Source organism: Leuciscus leuciscus (genome assembly GCF_965113295.1).
Source record: "Leuciscus leuciscus genome assembly, chromosome: 18".
NCBI lineage: Eukaryota > Metazoa > Chordata > Actinopteri > Cypriniformes > Leuciscidae > Leuciscus > Leuciscus leuciscus.
The window spans coordinates 31,520,167-31,541,662 of NC_138742.1; the positions used below are offsets into that span (position 1 = coordinate 31,520,167).

The 21,496-nt window shown below is 38.1% G+C and overlaps 1 long non-coding RNA gene across 1 annotated transcript in view; it reads left to right on the top strand.

Moving 5' to 3' along the window:
* Nucleotides 1–15,196, top strand: part of LOC309480681 — a 43,611-nt gene extending 28,415 nt beyond the window's left edge. Inside the window, exon 3 of the long non-coding RNA XR_014199711.1 lies at nucleotides 13,673–15,196. This is a non-coding gene — a long non-coding RNA (uncharacterized lncRNA). The remainder of the gene's footprint in view (nucleotides 1–13,672) is intronic.
* The last annotated feature ends 6,300 nt before the right edge of the window (nucleotides 15,197–21,496 follow it).

Genomic DNA, 21,496 nt, shown 5'->3' on the forward strand with positions numbered 1-21,496 from the left:
CGCATATGGCACGGTTTTATAATCACTGAGGTCCCGAATGTGAGGTATTTAGGGGGGTTCTGGGGCATGCTCCCCCGAGAAAATTTTGATTTCTATGATCTACATATGTGCATTTTAAGATGTTTTGAAGGCCAAAAAAATTGGATAACAATAGCTTTAAAACCATGTGTGGGCAGCGGGGGGGGGGGGGGGGTTTCTCACCTCATCAGCATCACACTCTTTTTCTCTTTGTTTTTCTCTTTATTATGAGGTTGAAGGATGAACCCAATAGCAGACAGTTTGCAGGACACACAAGGTTTATTATATACAAAAAAGGAAAACAAAACCCACGAGGGGGCAAAACAAGACAGGATTGACTGTATAAGACTAACAAGACTAAACTAAGACTCAGACAGATAACTAAACAATTAACTAACAGCTACGACAGGAACAAACACTTCTTTCAAGACAAGACTTTCAACAGGTACTCACGGTAGGTTTCACATAGATTAGCAATGAACCGACACAGGACAGCAAACACAAGGGGATTAAATAGGGAACAAATGAAAACACAACAGGTGACACAGGTGAAGCAATAATGACAAAACGAGGATAACAAGGGGGCGGGGCAAGGTGACGAGACAACACAAGCACATGGTCCAAACACAAAACCATGTGCTTGCACATAAAACATAGGTCTGTCATGATCCTGCCTCAAGAATTAAAGAACATCAAGGACTAGGGCTGCGTTCCAGTCCAAAATTGTCATGCCCTTCACTCGCTAACTTCCCTCCGTCTCGTTCACTCGGATGTACGTCATTGCGAGTGCTCACTACTGGCGGAAACTGCAATGGGCTGAATTGGAACGTCCTAAGCCCTTGATCACTTGGAATCAGCTGTGGAGTTGATTTATTATTTACATTTTTTTTCCCTTTAAGAATTTGTTTAATGCAGCATCCAAATGTTTATAGGTGTGTTTGGGTTGTTTTAAATTAAAAATATATATTATTAATATATCATAGAGTTGTCTGTTGTGGTGGTGATTAGATGAGATATGTGGTGACGTCACAATCGTACTGCATTGTGGGACATATAGGTGCCTGAAGTGTACATTTGAAGCAGACTCGCTCCCTCGGTCAAAATCGAGGGAACGAGGGTCTGTCCATATAAACTTCCCTCGTCCACTTCACGAAGTGGAACGCACTTCAAAATGGCGGCAGGGATTCCCCCAAGGGGAAGTGCTTAGGGAAGTTCGCAAGTGCGTGTCTAAAAGTGGACTGGAACGCAGCCTAGATGGCAGGATCATGACAGAACCCCTCCCTTAAGGAGCGGCTTCCAGACGCTCCTCAAGGGAACATCAAACAAGGGACATGACAGACTGTGACATAGACACAAACCAACAAAACATGACAAATAACAACAATGGCAGACAAGAATAAACTATGACAGGGTTGGGATGACAAATAAGAAACAGTAAACAAGGAAGGGGAGGCGCAGGCAAAACAAAGTTCTTAGGGGGTAGTCCAGGATGGATGGGAGGAACAGAGGTCTTAGGATGACTGGATGAGGGTTTAGGGCGAAGAATCCGGGGAGACTTGGACGGGGACACTAGTGGAACAGTCTTGGGGGAAACAGTCCGGGGTGATGTGGTGACAGGGGAAACGCACAGGGGTACAGAGGGCGAAGAAACAGGAAACCAGACCGGGGGAACAGCAGGGGACACAACAGGATACATGACTGGGGGTGTTGCAGGCGACTGTGGAGCAGTCTTGCTTCTGCAAGAACTGAGCTCCCCGAAGACGGCACAGTACCAACGTTCCACATCTCAGAATCGGGGAGATCGTCGTCTGCGGCTGACTGACGTACGGCGCTCACGGCAGCTGACTGGGGTACGGCGCTCACGGCAGCTGACTGGGGTACGGCGCTCTTAGACTCAGTGGACTCAGGACAAGACATGACTGACTTGACAGGGACTTCAAGAATTTGGACAAGACGTTTAAAGTATTCAGACATTGTCTCGGCAGCGACGAGGTCAGGAATCTCTTGATGAGCAGAAACCGACCGTAAGACAGCTTCAGCAGCTGAATCGGCCGCTGCTCTCTCTGCAGCACTCACGACTGCAGACTCGGGAACAGCGCTTGCAGTAGCGGGCTCGGGAACAGCGCTTGCAGTAGCGGGCTCTGGAACAGCGCTTGCAGTAGCGGGCTCTGGAACAGCTCTTGCAGTAGCGGGCTCTGGGACAGGAAGAGATGAAGAACGGAAGGCTCCACTCCTCCTCCTCCTCCTCTTTCTCCTAGGACGCGGTGCGGAATCCGTAGCCGGACTAGCGACCAATTGGAGATGTTCCGCAGGGACCGTAACTGGAGCTGGGAGGGTGGTCTCGGGCAGCGCTGACTCTGTAGAGGATGACTCCGAAGGAGAATCCCACGAAGTCCGTCTCCCTCGTTTGCCACGGAGCTCAATGGGTGCAGAAGAGACCTCGGGAGAAGAAGTGGAACCAGCCTGATCACCATGGGCGACAACGGCCAGGACGCGACCCTCCGGGACCACTGGCAGCGAGGCAGGTGGAGACAAGATGGAGCCCCGCAACTCCCTTCGAGATAAACGGTCCACCATGTCAGCAAACAGCTGGCAGGCCAACTTCTCCCGTTCAGCAAGGGGTGGAGGAGCGTTGAGACCCGCTATGAGGTAGCGGTTGAGAAGGATATCAGGTAGGAAGAGTCTCTTCTCATTAGCGACTCGAGCGTACTCCTTAATGGATCTCTCTCCCTGAGAAGGAATCGGCAGCTTGCCAACTCTGATGTCAGACATCGTCTTGTGCCACCAATCTATAAGAAGGTCCGATTGGGACTCGACGGGCGAGGACATACTGTCCGCTGGGTTCGGTTCTGGTCGGTTCATTCTGTTATGAGGTTGAAGGATGAACCCAATAGCAGACAGTTTGCAGGACACACAAGGTTTATTATATACAAAAAAGGAAAACAAAACCCACGAGGGGGCAAAACAAGACAGGATTGACTGTATAAGACTAACAAGACTAAACTAAGACTCAGACAGATAACTAAACAATTAACTAACAGCTAGTGATGTTACGTCTGACACCGACGCTCCGAAGCTTGCTTCAAACTCGAACGGTCCTTGCAATGAACCACTGCTTCGGAGCTTGTATCATTACGTCACTAGTCACGTGAAAATGACTTCTGAAGCAAACACACTGGTTCACTCCTGTAGTGAACCACCTGACTGCTTTGACAGCCCAATCCAGTGTTGACAGGTTTGAAACCTGGCGGCTGTATTTCTTTTTTATTTTATTATTAATTAGAGAACATATGAACATTGTTACATAAAAACATGCATCAAAGACAGAAACTTCAAAATCCCTCTGCTACATTACATTTATGCATTTGGTAGACGCTTTTATCCAAAGCAACTTACATTGCATTATCCTATACATTTATACATAGGTATGTGCAATCCCCTGGGATCGAACCCACAACCTTGCGTTGTTAACGCAATGCTCTTACCACTGAGCTACAGGAAAGCTTTATACATTATACAGTACAAGTACAACCAGTTACACAGACACATCCTTTTCAGTCCCACCAGTTATAAGTTATAGAGTTCTGCTTCCCACAGCTAAACAAGATAAAGCTTTCACACATGATACTGCCCTGCTAAAAAAAAACTATAGAAACCATTACAGAAATTCTATTGGATTTAATGGTTGTAATGGGAATTATAGTGGTCTCTGTGGGTCTCTACTGATATGTGTTGGGTTCTATTGGTGGGGGCATTAAATCCTAATGGAATATGTCCCAAACACACTACAAAAAAGAATTCTGTAGTGGTTTAAATAGTAAAAGCCAATGGTTCCTATTGGTATTTTAATAGAAACCATTAGAATTTCTGTGATGGTTTCCAACTTTTTTTTAAGCTGGTCTGATCTTCTGTCTTTGTCTAAAGAAATAATTACACACACACATCATGCTTAATGTTTTATTATCAAGGTGAACACATGAAATTCATCAGTATCTGTAAAATTCACCTACATAAATGAGTTTCACAGCACTAACACTGTTTCAGCTTTGATCGCCTCGGTAAACACGTAATAAACGGGGCTTTAACATAAGCCTACTTGCATTTTATGGTTGTCAGCTTTGTTGCATTACATTTACTTCACCAGGAGATGGTGCTGCAATTTCTATCTGAATGAAGCTTCGAGTAATGAACCATTTTCGACACAATTGTATCAGAAAGCAATAATGCTTCGAAACGCTTCATTTGGCCATCACTACTAACAGCTAAGACAGGAACAAACGCTTCTTTCAAGACAAGACTTTCAACAGGTACTCACGGTAGGTTTCACATAGATTAGCAATGAACCGACACAGGACAGCAAACACAAGGGGATTAAATAGGGAACAAATGAAAAGGTAACGCTTTAGATTACAGCCCGGAAAGTACTGCGTAATTAAAATGAAAGTACAGTGTAACGTTCGGTAATTACAGTGTACCTATAAAGTACTTACATGTAAGTATAGGGGAACAATACGTAAAGTCTTGGGGATAAAGGTGTAACAACCAGGAAAATACTGCGTAATTAAAACGAAATTACAGTGTAACTTTTGGTAATTACAGTGTACCTATAAAGTACGTACGTGTAAGTATAGGGGAATAATATGTAAAGTTTTGGGAATAAAGGGGTAACAACCAGGAAAACAACAAATTATTTAGGCAAATTATTTAGACTGTAAGTATTCCATGTAGTTACAGGGTAAGTATGACATTGCGGGCTGTAAATTAAAGTGGTGTTTCTTACCCTCTTGTTTCATGTAGTTACAGGGTAAGTATGACATTGCGGGCTGTAAATTAAAGTGGTGTTTCTTACCCTCTTGTTTCATGTAGTTACAGGGTAAGTAGCCTACAATAAAAACACATGTACACACACACAATCTGATATCACTCGGAAAACTTTATTTAAAAAAAAACAGCTTATTTAAAAACGGATTTAAAGCACTTTTGCTTGCTTGGTTTCCTCCTCCTCTTGTTCCTCTTCTTTTTCTTTCTTTCCACTGATGAATCTTAAGAAGGAATCCCATGACCTGTCTCTTGCTATTCTGTATTATGTGTTAAAAGAAAATAGCCTACAGTAGGCTACAGAAATGTCCTCACCATTTACTCATCTTTTACCCTGATGTCATCCGAGATGAATACAAATTTCCTTCTTCAGATTAACACAAACAAAAGTTTTTAGAAAAATAAATAATCTCTGTAAATGCATATAATGCAAGCTCATGTGTTCCTAAAAGCACATACAACAATAACTACAGTAATCCACACGACCCCAATGGATGAATCAATGTCTTCTGAAGTGAAACGATAAACGTTTTTAAGAAAAATACCAAATATTTAATTCTATCGCTTCCGACCAACTGTCACCTGCGCGTTCATGAGAGGGTTGAGTAAGTTTACGCTTGAAAATTTAAAGCTTGACGTAAGCGCACCGAAAAACCGAATGTCGATTATTATAATTTTTTTATGTTTTTATTATTGCTCACAACAAAATACAAACAATAACAGATAATACTAATGAAAAACAAACCATGCAGAAGAACAGAGACACCAGTTCTCGCGCGAGTTTCACATCAAACTCCCGCGAGGATGCAATGGACGCTTAAAGCTTCACCAAACGCAAAGCCATTCAAGCCGACTCTCATGCACTCGCTGGTGACAGTTGGTCGGTAGCGAAAAGATGAGTAAATTATGAGAACATTTCTGGGTGTACTGTATTTTCTTTTAATACATAATACAGAATAGAAAAATACTCCTTCTTATGATTAGGCAAATCAGTGGAACGATAGAAAAAGAAGAGGAGGACCAAGAGGAGGAGGAAGCCATGCAAGAGAAACAAAAAAGGACAAAACATGCTACTTTCTATCAGGACTTTAGTATTTGAAATGAAAAGTTGATTTAAAAAAAAATAAATAAAGAATAAGAAGAATAAGAATGTAATATGTTGTAAATCTGTTTTGAAATAAGTTGTTTTTCAAATAAAGGTTTTCCAAGTGATGTCAGATTGTGTGTGTAGGCCTACATGTGTTTTTATTGTACTTACCCTGTAACTACATGAAACAAGAGGGTAAGAAGCACCACTTTAATTTACAGCCCGCAATGTCATACTTACCCTGTAACTACATGAAACAAGAGGGTAAGAAGCACCACTTTAATTTACAGCCCGCAATGTCATACTTACCCTGTAACTACATGAAACAAGAGGGTAAGAAGCACCACTTCAATTTACAGCCCGCAATGTCATACTTACCCTGTAACTACATGGAACAAGGGGGTAAGAAGCACCACTTTAATTTACAGCCCGCAATGTCATACTTACCCTGTAACTACATGGAACAAGAGGGTAAGAAGCACCACTTTAATTTACAGCCCGCAATGTCATACTTACCCTGTAACTACATGGAACAAGGGGGTAAGAAACACCACTTTAATTTACAGCCCGCAATGTCATACTTACCCTGTAACTACATGGAACAAGAGGGTAAGAAGCACCACTTTAATTTACAGCCCGCAATGTCATACTTACCCTGTAACTACATGAAACAAGAGGGTAAGAAGCACCACTTTAATTTACAGCCCGCAATGTCATACTTACCCTGTAACTACATGGAACAAGGGGGTAAGAAGTAGGCTTGGGTATCGAGTATCGAGTATCGATTGGAACCGGGACTAGCTTTGCGATTTTCCCGGAATCGTTCAAAAGTTTAAATTTCGATTCCTAGTTTCGATTCACAGTCCGCCGACCGGAAGAAGAAACCGCTGTCTAAGTCATTTCTAGCCCTATTCTGAACTGAAGTAACTACCTAATCGATTTCAAACTGCCAAATGTTAACTTGCTGACACTTTAGTTAAACATTTGTAACGTACACACGGCATGGTAAATGCGTGTACTAGCACAGGTGTAAGCGTATATTGATTGTTATGCTAAACTGCGAACCGACACATTTTATGAGACGCTGTGTGAGTTGCCTTTTTAACTCACACAGCATCTCATAAAATGTATTCAGAGCAAACAACCCTGACGTTAAACCTTAAAAACATACTTATATGATGTTTTCTTATTCTTCGGTATCTCGCAAGTTGCAACCATATTCTCTCGTCCTCTGCTCGTCCGTTTGAAAACTGCGCGCGATGCCGGCGAACGTAAAAAAATATATATTCATGAAAACACATTTACACATGCAGAGCTGCCAACTCTCACGCATTTACTGTGAGACTCACGCAATTGACAATTTTCACACGCTCTCACACCACACATCCATTTTCTCACGCACAATAAAATCGTGAAGCAAAGAGGACACGGAGACCGACAGACTAGACAGAGCAGTTACTTTATGATATACAAAAAAATCTCAGCTCTCAGATTCTGCCAATTTTATTACGAAATTCAAACAATAAATACCGTTTTGGCGCTTGTAAATGTGGAGATTTACAGATCCCTAGCGCACGTGAACCGATCATCTCGACTAGCAGCTAATAGTAAAAAAACACGAACACTGTTGAAAGATACAGTAGGCTACAACTTACCTAAATGTATATTCCTCATACATAATATCGATCAATCAGTGTTTTTTATCAGCGTGAAGAGGTCAATAACACAGCTGGAGAACAATTATGTCATATTTACCTCAGGAAAGCCATTTAATGAACATAATATAGGCTATAGCACTAGTTGGCAAGAAAAAAAGAGATATAGAGAGTATTTAGCTAAATATGTGTAGCCTACTATATTACATATTATATTTGTACTTATATCATTAAATAAAGTTGTTATTATAATAAATAAAAAAACGCATTATTTTAATTTGAGTTATTTTTAACCTTAATAATACTGCCAGCTGATAGGGCTCTCTGTGTGTTTACAGCATTAGGTGAGTTGTTTTTTTCTTGAGAAAAATTAACGCCTATCTTGAGTACCTAATATTTATCCAAATGAGTCAATATTAAATCAAATCACAATAACTGAATTGAAATGAAATAATAAAAAAAGCGTAAATTACCAGAAATTGTACCATGTAAACATTGTAACATGTAACATGTTGTCACTAAACCTAATAAAATTCAGTTTAGTTACTAAAATGTTAGTGACAATCACAATACAATACACTTATTGTGATGCAAATTTTTTTATATTTCAATTGATGGAGAAGGTCAGACTATTTCCTTCAGAAAGACCGTTGGTTAGCTAGCTCATTTAAAATGTCCTAAAAAAGTTGTTTAAAATAGATTTGATATTTATATTGTAGTTGAAAACAGCCCTGTGAGAAATTCATAGTAAATTTCATAAAAAGTAAAAAATTCATAGAATTAAAATTGATCTAAACTTTTTTGACCCTGCCTCTTAAAAGAATCGGAATCGAGAATCGTTAGGAACCGGAATCGAAACAAGGAATCGGAAACAGAATCGGAATCGTTCAAATTCAAACGATACCCAACCCTAGTAAGAAGCACCACTTTAATTTACAGCCCGCAATGTCATACTTACCCTGTAACTACATGGAAGAAGGGGGTAAGAAACACCACTTTAATTTACAGCCCGCAATGTCATACTTACCCTGTAACTACATGGAACAAGAGGGTAAGAAGCACCACTTTAATTTACAGCCCGCAATGTCATACTTACCCTGTAACTACATGAAACAAGAGGGTAAGAAGCACCACTTTAATTTACAGCCCGCAATGTCATACTTACCCTGTAACTACATGGAACAAGAGGGTAAGAAGCACCACTTTAATTTACAGCCCGCAATGTCATACTTACCCTGTAACTACATGGAACAAGGGGGTAAGAAACACCACTTTAATTTACAGCCCGCAATGTCATACTTACCCTGTAACTACATGGAACAAGAGGGTAAGAAACACCACTTTAATTTACAGCCCGCAATGTCATACTTACCCTGTAACTACATGGAACAAGAGGGTAAGAAACACCACTTTAATTTACAGCCCGCAATGTCATACTTACCCTGTAACTACATGGAATACTTACAGTCTAAATAATTTGCCTAAATAATTTGTTATTTTCCTGGTTGTTACCCCTTTATTCCCAAAACTTTACATATTATTCCCCTATACTTACACGTAAGTACTTTATAGGTACACTGTAATTACCGAAAGTTACACTGTACTTTCAATTTAATTACGCAGTACTTTCCGGGCTGTAATCTAAAGCGTTACCAATGAAAACACAACAGGTGACACAGGTGAAGCAATAATGACAAAACGAGGATAACAAGGGGGCGGGGCAAGGTGACGAGACAACACAAGCACATGGTCCAAACACAAAACCATGTGCTTGCACATAAAACATAGGTCTGTCATGATCCTGCCTCAAGAATTAAAGAACATCAAGGACTAGATGGCAGGATCATGACAATCTTGCTCTTGCCACACGACAAGAACAAATATCGTATATCCATCTACAATGAAATATAAATTATTTAATTTTTTAAGCTTTTTAGCCTTTATAGTCAACAATACGGTTGGTTATTCATCAAGTCACCCCGTGAAATTTTATTTAATTTCAAATCATTTAACTAACCAGCTAATATTCATTAAGAATATAGACAAAACTTGTATTAATGTAATTGTCTATTGGCAATATGATTAATCTGTTCTATATTTATTTCTATTTATTAAAAATAACAACATGAATTATCAATTTGCCACTTCTATAAATCAAGTAGGCTACTTAAAAGAAAATCACAAATCCCTTTACTCTACTCTTACTCTAATATATGTATCATGATACACTCCTCCTGATTCATTATTACTTAATACAAAACTATATTTATTAATACAAAACAAAATAACTCCACATGATGTTTCTCTCTCTGGGCCATCTAGTGCTTTCAGACAATGGTGTCTTTAATCATTTCTGTGCATGGCTGCATAATGTAATGCCGAAATACATAATAATATGTTTTAAATTTTAAAAATTAAAATAAATCATGATCGTTTTCTAAAGTATGTTTTCATGGGTGTTAGGCCATGTCCACACTAATACGTTTTCGTTTGAAAACGCATCTTTTTCTCTCCGTTTTGGCCTTCCGTCCACACTGAGACGGCGTTTTTATTAATGAAAACGAAGCTTTTTGAAAACGCACTCCAAAGCGTATAAATTTGAAAACGCCGTTTAGTGTGGACTGTGAAACCGGAGGGATTTAAAAACGATGACGTAAATTTTGTCATGTGACGCATATTGTACCAATAGATATTCATGTTTATACCAGTATTGCGCCTGTTATGTGCGTTTCACTTTCACACTGTTGCTACAAATATTCTACATTGCACACTCTTCATATCACAGTCCTGCAAAGATGACAGAATTTACTCACATTTGCTGTCCTGCGGTAATACATGAGAGCAGTCGCGTTTTAGACCAAACATCTGCGTGCGACCTGGACGCATCAGTGAATGGTGAGATATTTTACTAAATAAAATTATCCTGTTAGAAGAATTGCGCGATAACTTCATTATTTATTTTTCCATCTGAATCATATCAGTGAGCTTTTGTGGGGTTTTACACATGCGCAGTAAAGGTGAATTTAGCGTTTTCAGGCGTTTTTCAAAAGTTTCTCATCCACACTGAAACGTCCGAAAACGCTTGAAAACGCTAGTGTGGACGGAGAGCGTTTATAAACGAAAACGCCGTTTTCAAATGTATCCGGATTAATGTAGACGTAGCCTTAATCGCTTCATTTTTGTTGGAAGAAAAAACAACTATCACACTGTGATAAGGGCTGAAGGTGAACGCAGCGAAACGTATTGGTATTGGATGAGAAACCGAACCGTCCTGTGTTGCTCCCAATGCTCCAGTAACATTACATTATGTAAACTGCAATGCATTTATGACAAAGAACTACACCGATGCAGATGTAATATCATAGCAATCTATCAATAAATGCACTCACGACACACCTTGTATGTTCGCTCTGCTCGGCGCCCCTGCAGATTGAAAAATGCGCTAAATCCAAGCAGACTCAGATAAGGGGAGGAGCCCCCCTAAAAAGGGCCTAGTGACGCCCCGAGATCTTGGCCAACAACCTCCTTCCCTCAGTAAGAGCATTGAAGATGGGTCGTGGCTGGGTCTTCCAGCATGACAACGACCCGAAACACACAGCCAGGGCAACCTTAGTGGCTCCGTAAGAAGCATCTCAAGGTCCTGGAGTGGCCTAGCCAGTCTCCAGACCTGAACCCAATACAAAATCTTTGGAGGGAGCTGAAAGTCCGTATTGCCCAGCGACAGCCCTGAAACCTGAAGGATCGGGAGAAGGTCTGTATGGAGGAGTGGGCCAAAATCCCTGCTGCAGTGTGTGCAAACCTGGTCAAGAACTACAGGAAACATATGATCTCTGTAATTGCAAACAAAGGTTTCTGTACCAAATATTAAGTTCTGCTTTTCTGATGTATCAAATACTTATGTCATGCAATAAAATGCAAATTAATTACTTAAAAATCATACAATGTGATTTTCTGGATTTTTGTTTTAGATTCCCTCACTCACAGTTGAAGAGTACCTATGATAAAAATTACAGACTTCTACATGCTTTGTAAGTGGGAAAACCGGCAAAATCGGCAGTGTATCAAATACTTGTTCTCCCCACTGTATATATATGTTTTTTTATGTGACCTACTGAGAAACGGGTAGTTATTGTAAAAAAAAAAAAAAAAAATGAAAAACTGTAATATAGAAACAGGGCCACAAGCAGAAAACTGTTGTAAATACATAAAAGCTGGTAAATACTAAATGTATATGCTCATTTAATTGAAAAAAAAAAATATATACATATATTGTATCCAAATGTTCCACAACAGTTCAAGACCTCCGATGCAAAAACCTCTAAAAGCCACCTCTGTCAAAAATGAGATAATAATATTCTCCGCACATATTATACGTTCATCAAATACTTTCACTTCAAGCTCACTAAATCCCAGCCTCAGCCCATTCAGAAATGCCGGTACTTGGCAAGAAACCTCTACATAGGAGCCTGATAAAAATGTTCATATTAAACAAAAACTTTAGACGGACTTAGAGGCTTTTGTCACTTTTTCAAAACTCTTCACACGGTTCCCGGAACCAACTTTAAGCTTCACACAGCGGTTCATTTCACATTCAAAATGCTCTAAAACTGACAAAATAATAAAAAAATGCCTCAAATCAAGTCATTCTTCCATAACACTGGCAAAAGTTGTGACCCAACAAACACACTTTGTCATGACTGACCTAAAACCCCTAAAAACAGGAAGAGTTACATGATGTGTGGAATAGATGGATGGATGTACAGTACTGTGAGGGTTCTAGTTCTCCCTCTCTCTTCTTTCCTCGTGTGTTTTCCTTGATCCATGTTCATGCATGTGAAACAAACATTTTGTTTATAATTATTATTATTTTATTTCATTGTAAATATTCTTCTAAAATTTTATATTTTAATATAATTACTGCAGAAATGTGCAAAGTTTGCCATAATTCTGATTTGAATTTGCTTTTATCAGTTTGTAGCATTCAAAGAATGTGCTGCAAATATATAGTGTTTTGCAGATGGTGAAGAATGAATGACAAAAGTGTTCATGAATTTGAGAAATGTGGTCATTGAATACATTTTCTGTGAAAGCAATGAAAAAGGATTCACAGTTTGTTCTGCATATAGACTTCTGTGTCACTGAATGTATGAAGAGTTTCGACGATGTGACTTCAGTTTTGAACGATGCATGTGAGCAATAAAAAATAAAAAATAAATAAAGAAGAGAAATTGAAAGTTTCTCAGGTTTAATTTTCCACACCACAACTATTTTTAGCCAGTAGCAGCTTTTTTGTCTTCTTCTTTTTTCAGTAATGATAGACCAGTAATGAAGATTGAACCCACACACACAGTTTACTGTGTGTGTGTGTGTGTGTGTGTGTGTGTGTGTGTGTGTGTGTGTGTGTGTGTGTCCTCGGGGTTCACCTCACACAACAGGATTACTGATCGTAAATATTCAACATGTTGGATATTTTACGATTTGAGATCGTTGTGGCCCCGACTTTCTTCCGAGCAGATTCAGTCACTCTTAACACACCTCACACCACAGGACAATCTGATAAGATAATCTGTAGAACCATCAAGATAATTGGGACTTTACTATAGGACAGTTGTCAGTTGCTATAGTAAACTGGTTTAGCTGGTCTCTCAACCCAACCCCTCTAAAACCATCTTATTATTATTCTTAAAAGTTTTTTTCTCTCTTTTCTTTCAGCAACTCAAAGTGCAGCAGTAAACTTAGACCATGGAGGACAACGACAGAGATTTCATCTACTCTACCGCAGCTTATGATTTATATTACCATGACATTGGAAATGAAATACTTTCTTATTCAAGCTATAATAATTCTTCTGAAATCAGACTGTCCATCTTCTTCATCGCTGCTCTGTGTGTGGGGGTGCCGTGTCTGATTTGGGCTTTTTATTTAGTGCATCTTCAGAGAAAGACCAGAGGCCGGATCTCAGCCTTTCATCATCCTCCTCCTCCTCCTCCTCCTCCTCCTCCTCCTCCTCCTCCTCCTCCTCCTCCTCCTCCTCCTCCTCTGTGACCTGTTGCAACTGCTCCTGTATATATAGTGTCAAAGCTTCTTTCTTCAGGTCTTGGCTTTGACTTCATATTAAACTGTGGATATTTTTGTCTGAAAGTCTATGGCGTTCACCTGCAACAGCTGGTGTCTCTGGAGGGGGTTCTGACACTGAAATATCCACTGATCTCTGCTCAGATTTTCTCAACCCCGTGTTACATCATAATCTCCATCATTATACTTATTTTTCCTGTAATGTGTGCATTATTGGTGGCTTTCGGTGGCAGTGGTAATGGTTTTTATCTCGCTATTGGCTCAATTCTGACACCTGTGTGTTTATTGGTTGTCACAGGCATAATCACATGCAAAGCCCCGCCCACTCCTGCCAGAACACCTGTCAGTGACAACAGGCACATCGTTGTTTCTTGTTACCATGGTTACCTTAGTTGTGCTCTATTTACCATATGTGTTGGTTCACTGTGTGCAAATCCTCATATTTCACATGCCAATGTCTTGGACCGTGATGTCTCACTGCTTGTTGAGTTTGACAGTGGTTTCAGAGCCTCTCCAGTGTGTGCTGATCTATAGAGAGAATCTCAACACTCAGACCAAACAAACACACATAGAGCTCAACTCTGAACAGACATCAGTCTGAACTGAATATCCAGACGAGGCTTATGTCTATAAAAAAAGAGAAAATTGGTTAAACTTTATTTTGATGGTCCCTTTAACACATTCTGTTGACTATAAGTAATGTTGCACCTACATGTCAACTAACTCTCATTAGAGTATTAGTAGAGTATTAGTAGACTGGTAGGGTTATGGTTAGAATAAGTTGACATGTAGTTCCAAAGTTACTTATAGTCAACAGAATGTGTTAAAGGAACCATCAAAATAAAGTGTTCAAGAAATATAATCACAAATGCTTAATTTTTCTCTTGTGCTGAAGTTAGCAAAATGGCTTAAATGGCTTATCAGGATCACGTCAGTTAGAAATTATAACAGTGGTTCACTCAAAGCAAGGAGAGTCTGCTGAGTCTGGAACCAGCTTCCAGAAGAGATCAGACGTGCTTTAACAGTAACATTCAAATCCAGACTCAAAACACTTCTGTTTACCTGTGCATTTACTGACTGAGCAGTAGCTGTGCCACTGTATGTTCGACTGGTTGCATTTTATCTTATTTATGTAACATCTTTTTATTCTTTTAATTCTTTTTATAATGGTTTTACTTATGCCGTTTAGATTTTTGGTTAGGGCTGTCTGGTTGGAAGAGTTGAGAGGATTGGGAAGTGAGACGGTGATTACCGAAAGCCACCAGAGGTGACAGTCACTCTGAAGTCGGGAATTGTTACTAGTGTGTCTCGCGATCCGAAGCTCTCTGACTCTTCCATTCAGACAGAGGCGCACCGAATTTAGTGATTCAGGACTCTCTGCTTTTTTTGTTCTTTTTATCTCTTATAAATTATATTTTTACCTTATGCATCTGTTGTGATTATTTTATGTCAATTTAAATTCCTTCTCTATGTAAAGCATTTTGAATTACCATTGTGTCTGAAATGTGTTATATGAATAAACTTGCCTTGCCTATTGTGTTTATATACAGCTAGTTATAAATACTGTTTAAAAATATCACCAAACGTATCCCATGTTTCACACTGACACAATTTATATATAAAAAATAACATGAATAGTTTTCTCAGCCTTGAATCTGTGTGACTGTCAGGGTTCCTGAGTTTCATTGTGTGTTTCTCCCACTACTTCCCATAGAACACTGAGCAGCTCATTTAATTCCTGGATGACCTCTATGTGCTTGGGTGTGGCAATATGGCAACTCCCATGCTGTCACTGTGAGTGCTTGTCACGGTTCATGAATCGGCTGTCTCATGCTGATGTGTCTGTGTGTGTGTTATTGTGTGGGCGTGGTTACTCGTTGTGTTGATTAGTGTCTCCAGCTGTCATCAATCCCAGTTCCCTTTATATGCCCAGTAATTTCCCTCTCATGTTGTCAGATCGTTGTGGTTGTTCCTTGGTGTGTGTCCTGTTCCTGTGCTTCGTCTGCAAAAGTTCTTCGTCTGCAAAAGTTCTTCGTCTGCAAAAGTTCTTCGTCTGCAAAAGTTCTTCGTCTGCAAAAGTTCTTCGTCTGCAAAAGTTCTTCGTCTGCAAAAGTTCTTCGTCTGCAAAAGTTCTTCGTCTGCAAAAGTTCTTCGTCTGCAAAAGTTCTTCGTCTGCAAAAGTTCTTCGTCTGCAAAAGTTCTTCGTCTGCAAAAGTTCTTCGTCTGCAAAAGTTCTTCGTCTGCAAAAGTTCTTCGTCTGCAAAAGTTCTTCGTCTGCAAAAGTTCTTCGTCTGCAAAAGTTCTTCGTCTGCAAAAGTTCTTCGTCTGGATTTCGTCAGTTTCTTCGTGTCGTCTGGATGTTCCACGGTTCCTGGTTTGTCACTCGAGCACGCAGATCACCGCACCACCACCGAGTGTTTGTCCCCGACCTGTGTCTACATCTGACTATTTATAATAAACTGAGTTTTACTTGCATCTTGCATCCTCCTGTTATTTCACCACAGAGCTTTAGGATGCGTTCCCAGGATGCTGTCACATTTTCTCCCACTTTACTTTCCACTCCTCATCCCCATAGAGGAATTCTTTCACATGATCAAATGTCCCACCTGGACGCAGTGAATGCTGGATGCTTGCCCCTTACAGAACAAAAATACATGGGAATATACTGCAAAATATAATGTGATATATTACATAATACATTTCCATTTATGGGAAACTGGTGCTTATATTTTTTGCAATGTTTTGACCATGTATGGCTATATATTAATGAATATAAAATATTTATAAATGAAGACAAAAATAGCATTACATGTAATATTCACAAAATTTTATCTTTTGCACATACATGTTCCTATATAAATGTGAATGTATGTTCACATGTATATACACACACATTCACATAATGAGTTACAACAGATTTCTAGTTCCCAGCATGCTTTGCTGCTGACTGTAAAAGGAGAGCAAATGTTAAAATTAAGTGTTATTTAATGTGTTTTGCTCAATATTAATATAGGGGGAGATCTATTAGTGTTTCATGTTCTATTATTTTATTTATTTAAAAGTTTTTCTGGTATGTGTGAGTTTTTGGGGTCATTGTGCTGAAGAGTAGAGCCTGTGGTTCGGTTGATGACTGGCCCGAAAATCATCAATACTATAATTACTATATTTTAAAAGTAATGTTTGTGCACTCCTCAGCACAGTGATAGTCTCTTGGCTAAATACTTTAGTACAAGCAGGTGTGCTTGAAAATATCAAACAGTTAATGTAAATAATTAAAAACATAAGTAATATATTACATTATATATTTTTCTATATATGTGTTTGTTGCATGAGCAAATATATCTGCAATAAATTACACATGCAGTACCATATCTGATCACATATACAGTATATCTATATATTATAAAGTGTTTTGCTGAAAATAAAATTACATACATTATGATATTAGTAAATATATTGTCACATATTTTTTATGAAAAGTGGCAATTCCTTATGTATTATTCAATGTCTTGTAATATATTAACATAATATATTATTCTGTATATTTTCAAATATACTGTTAAACCATTTAATATATTGATCATTCATATTTGGGAAATATATTTTTGTTCCATAAGGGTGGACTTATCATCAGAGGATTGCAGCGATGGATCAGGCATGCCAAAATATTCTTTCATAAGTGTATTTCCCAAGATCACATAAGATGTGATGTGAATGAGAACCTGTAGCAAAATGCAGAAGATTGCATTAGCATTCCCACTGTATCAGTATCTCTGGAGTCTGGATAGTGTATAATATATCCTCTGTGTCTCTGATCCCACCATTGTTTAGCGTTCTCAACATCCATCTTGCCATCAGTAGTATTAAGATTCAGTTTATGTCAAAATGATTGATGGCTTTTTAATGAATGATAATTGTTGGGTTGACCTTTTGCCCTTGCTCTGACCTTGACCTGACCTTGCCCTAGTGTTGACCTGCCCTAGTAGTGACCTTGCCCTCTCGATGACATTGTCACCTTTGACCATGTATCCTCCGGGGTTGGAAATGACCAATGACCGTTGATTAATTGGTTAATGGGTTATTTATGACCTTGTGAGTATAAGGGGGGTCATTGTTTAATATTTGAACTTTGTCCCAGTTATAAATTTATGAGGGTTATTTTTGAGCTCTGACATCCGGTTGTGTCACATGCCATTCCATCACATAGTGGGGGTTTTCCGAGCACAGTGGAAGTGATCAAAAGAGATTTTCTAATAATGACGTATATTTCACACTAAAGTTGAAAAACATTCTGTTCTTTAAAAGAATTAAAATGAAATGCTTATAAAATAAATATATAATATAAAATAAATATGTTGCTAATTTAAGTAAAGTAAAAAAAAAACCTTTCTGTTCTTTAAAGGTATATAAATGAAATGCTTATTAAACATCTTACTAATTTAACTAAAGTTGAAAACATTCAGTTGTTTAAAAGTATAAAAATGAAATGCTTATAATATAAATTTATAATATAAAATCTACTGAATCAATTATTTTAGAATCATTTCACAAAAATGCAATGAGTTTAAAGTTGTAATACAATAGAACCTGAGTGTTTCCCTCTCACACCAGCGTTTGACAGTCATGGGACATTGTGAATGTTTTGTTAGTGCTAAAATTATTTCAAAGTATAATCTTAAAAGTTTAAAGTATATCTTTTAAAAATAAAAGATGTTTTAAATTTAATTTCATTATGTAAAGTCTTAATAAAAACAAATATTCTACATTGATGGTCTGTGGAAAAAAACTTGACTTGAACTTAAAGTATATTTTTTATTTATCAGGGCTATGTAAAATAATTCGAAATTTGAAGTGTCACCAAGTCATCTCACATATGTGAAATGTTTAATAATTCCTTAAGTTGTCTCTGTGAGAAAATTACCACATAGGCCTATCTTCAGAGAGAGAGAGCAACAATGAAAACATTTAGAAACTGTGAACCCCCAGGCTGTCCCCATTGATAGGCTGCTTATAAGGCTCTTCCGATCAGCGCTGCTTCTTCTGAGAAAGACGTTACTTGACCATCATTAATGGTAGCTTCAGGATATAGGGTGACAGACCAGATGAGCCTCTGTGCATCATGTCACAGCGAATGTAATGTTAGTCTGCTAACGCCTTTCCAGAGCCAAAGTTTTGTTCGTACTAAATTTATTTCAAAGCATAATCGTAAAAGTTTAAATATGATCATTTTAAAATGAAAGATTGTTTAAATTAAATCTTTAAAGGTGCATTAAGCAACTTTTCATGTTAAAAATACCCGGTTTTCTAACCCATACATGCTTAAACAATTGCCTGATGGGCTGAATGAGCCCTTCTCTGATCACTGAGATTGTCTCTATAATCCTGTAAAGTAAAATAAATAAGAGGGATTCGGGACGGAATCGACTGGGCGTGACGTCATGCGCGTTCACGCTCACCTGGCTATGTCTGGCAGGTTTGTGTATTCGCTGCCATTATCCGCATCAGCGAAGACAACTCAAGCGACTTTTGCAAAAGTAGAAGATGGATTCAAAGAGACCGGCTTCTAGTTCATCCCAAACCCCAACGCAAACTCCACGTAACCGCGTGCACAACTCTGGTTGCAGTTTTGCGTGTCGCCAGAAGGGGGCATAGTTCTGCAAAAACTCAGAGACTTGCTTAATGCACCTTTAAAGTTTAAATACATTCGTATCTTCAATTTATCTTTTAGAAAATTACTGTAATGATTTTGTTTAACGGTGACCTAAAGTATAATTGTTATTAAACAATGTCTGTTCAAAAACTTTAGACTGTTGAAAAACTGTACTTAGTCATCTTAAATCTCATTTATATGAAAAGATTCAATCAGCATTTTTTTGTCCATGCGGGGTTTACATTTTTATGGTGGGGGCTTTCCATATCCAGAATGTTTTTTGTACTGTAACTGCATTTTCTATCCCCTACACCTAAACACGAACATCACAGAAAACTACATTTGTACATTTTCAAAAATTAAATAAATAATTTATTATAATTTCTAAGCTGTTTTGCACGCGCACGCGCACACACACACACACACACACACACACACACACACACACACACACACACACACACACACACACACACACACACACACAGAGAGTTCTAAAAATGAACTAATCTCTATTTTTAAATTAAATTGATTATAAATAAAATATATAACCAATGAATAACATATGTTACTAAAATGTATTTAAAAAATGTAAACATAGTTTTATCTAAATGAATATATTTAGAAAAACACCTTACATTTTCAGACCACTGAATAAGTAGTTGTTTATGCAATGATAAAAACAATCCAAAATGCAAATAGTTTAAGTTGTCATAAACAAAACAGCCCCAGATCCTTCAGTGATAAACCACAGTGTGAAATTAAGCTTCAGACCCGTACAGAGACGAGAGGAGTTACAGACCAGATGAGCCTCGGGGGATAATGTCACAGTAAAGCTAGGCTGCGTTCCAGAGCATACTACATCCAGAGTTTTATACTGAATTAACTTAAAATCATAACCTTAAAAGTTTAAATTAGATATTTTAAAATTAATAGACTGTTTAAATCAAATCTTTAAAGTTTTATTAAAATCTTATCTTCTATTTATCTTCTCAGAAGACTTATGGATGATGTAAATGATTTGCTTAAATTTAACCTAAGGTATTATTTTTACTTAACAGCATCTGTTCAAAAACTTTAGATTTATTTTTATTTTTAATTTTTTTTTAATTAAGCAAAAAGTATGCTTAGATCTTATTTATACAAAAATATTTCAAACAGTATTTTTGTCCATACAACATGAAACATGTTGTCAAAGTTTGTCACGATGTTTTGTTGTTGTTGTTGTTTTGTTTTTAAGAAATCCGAGGACTCTACATATGATATATTGCACTTATAAGATGTATAAGATCATTTATACTTTTCTTGTGTCTCCCGAACTATCCTTAATCAGTGTGGAATAACACAGGGTGAAACCCTTTACTGAGAATATACTATCGGTTATCTACTCAAAATAAATGTAGAAGTTTAAATTGTTAGCATTTGTTGATGCGACAGGCTGTCTGTCTGTTGGCCGCATGAATAGACTTTGGGGAGAGCTGATGATGCTATACCAGGAAGCATGCCCTTTGACCTCCTTGATTTTGGAGGCTTTTTTTGTTAAAGACCCTATAAGTTAGTCCTTAAAGGTACGCTGTGTAGGAATTTCTCCCATCTAGCGGTGAATTTCTATTTTGCATTTAAACGAATAGTGCTCTCTAGCACCTCGCTTTTTCAAATGCATGTTGCAACTACGGTAGCCGTTATGTTCCAAGAAGCTATGACAACATGTCTTCCAATAGAACTTCATTGAGTTTAACTATACATGTTCTACTGTTATGCTGCCTACACTGTAAAAAAAAAAATCCCGTATACAAACGATAAATCTCTGGCAGCAAAGTTTCCAGATGGATTCCGTTGAATTACGGCAAATAACCATTTCACAAAATTACAGGCAAAAACCATAAAAATACAGAATTGACTTTACAGTCAAAATTAATTAAATTACAGTACATTACTGTTGATAATGGCTTATTAACCCTCTGAGGTCTGAGCTGTTTTCTGGGCCTGGAGGTGTTCTGACATGCTCTGACATTTGTGTTTTTTTCTGTTACTAGTGACATTTTCATGGCTAAAGTCTAATTACACTGTATTCAGCACAAACTCTGCTACAATAATATATCAGCAGCATGTATGTAAAAGTTTGTAGTTTTGAGATAATGACATTTATGCGTGGTTTGCGAAAATACAAAAAAAAATTCTCACTGAAATAAG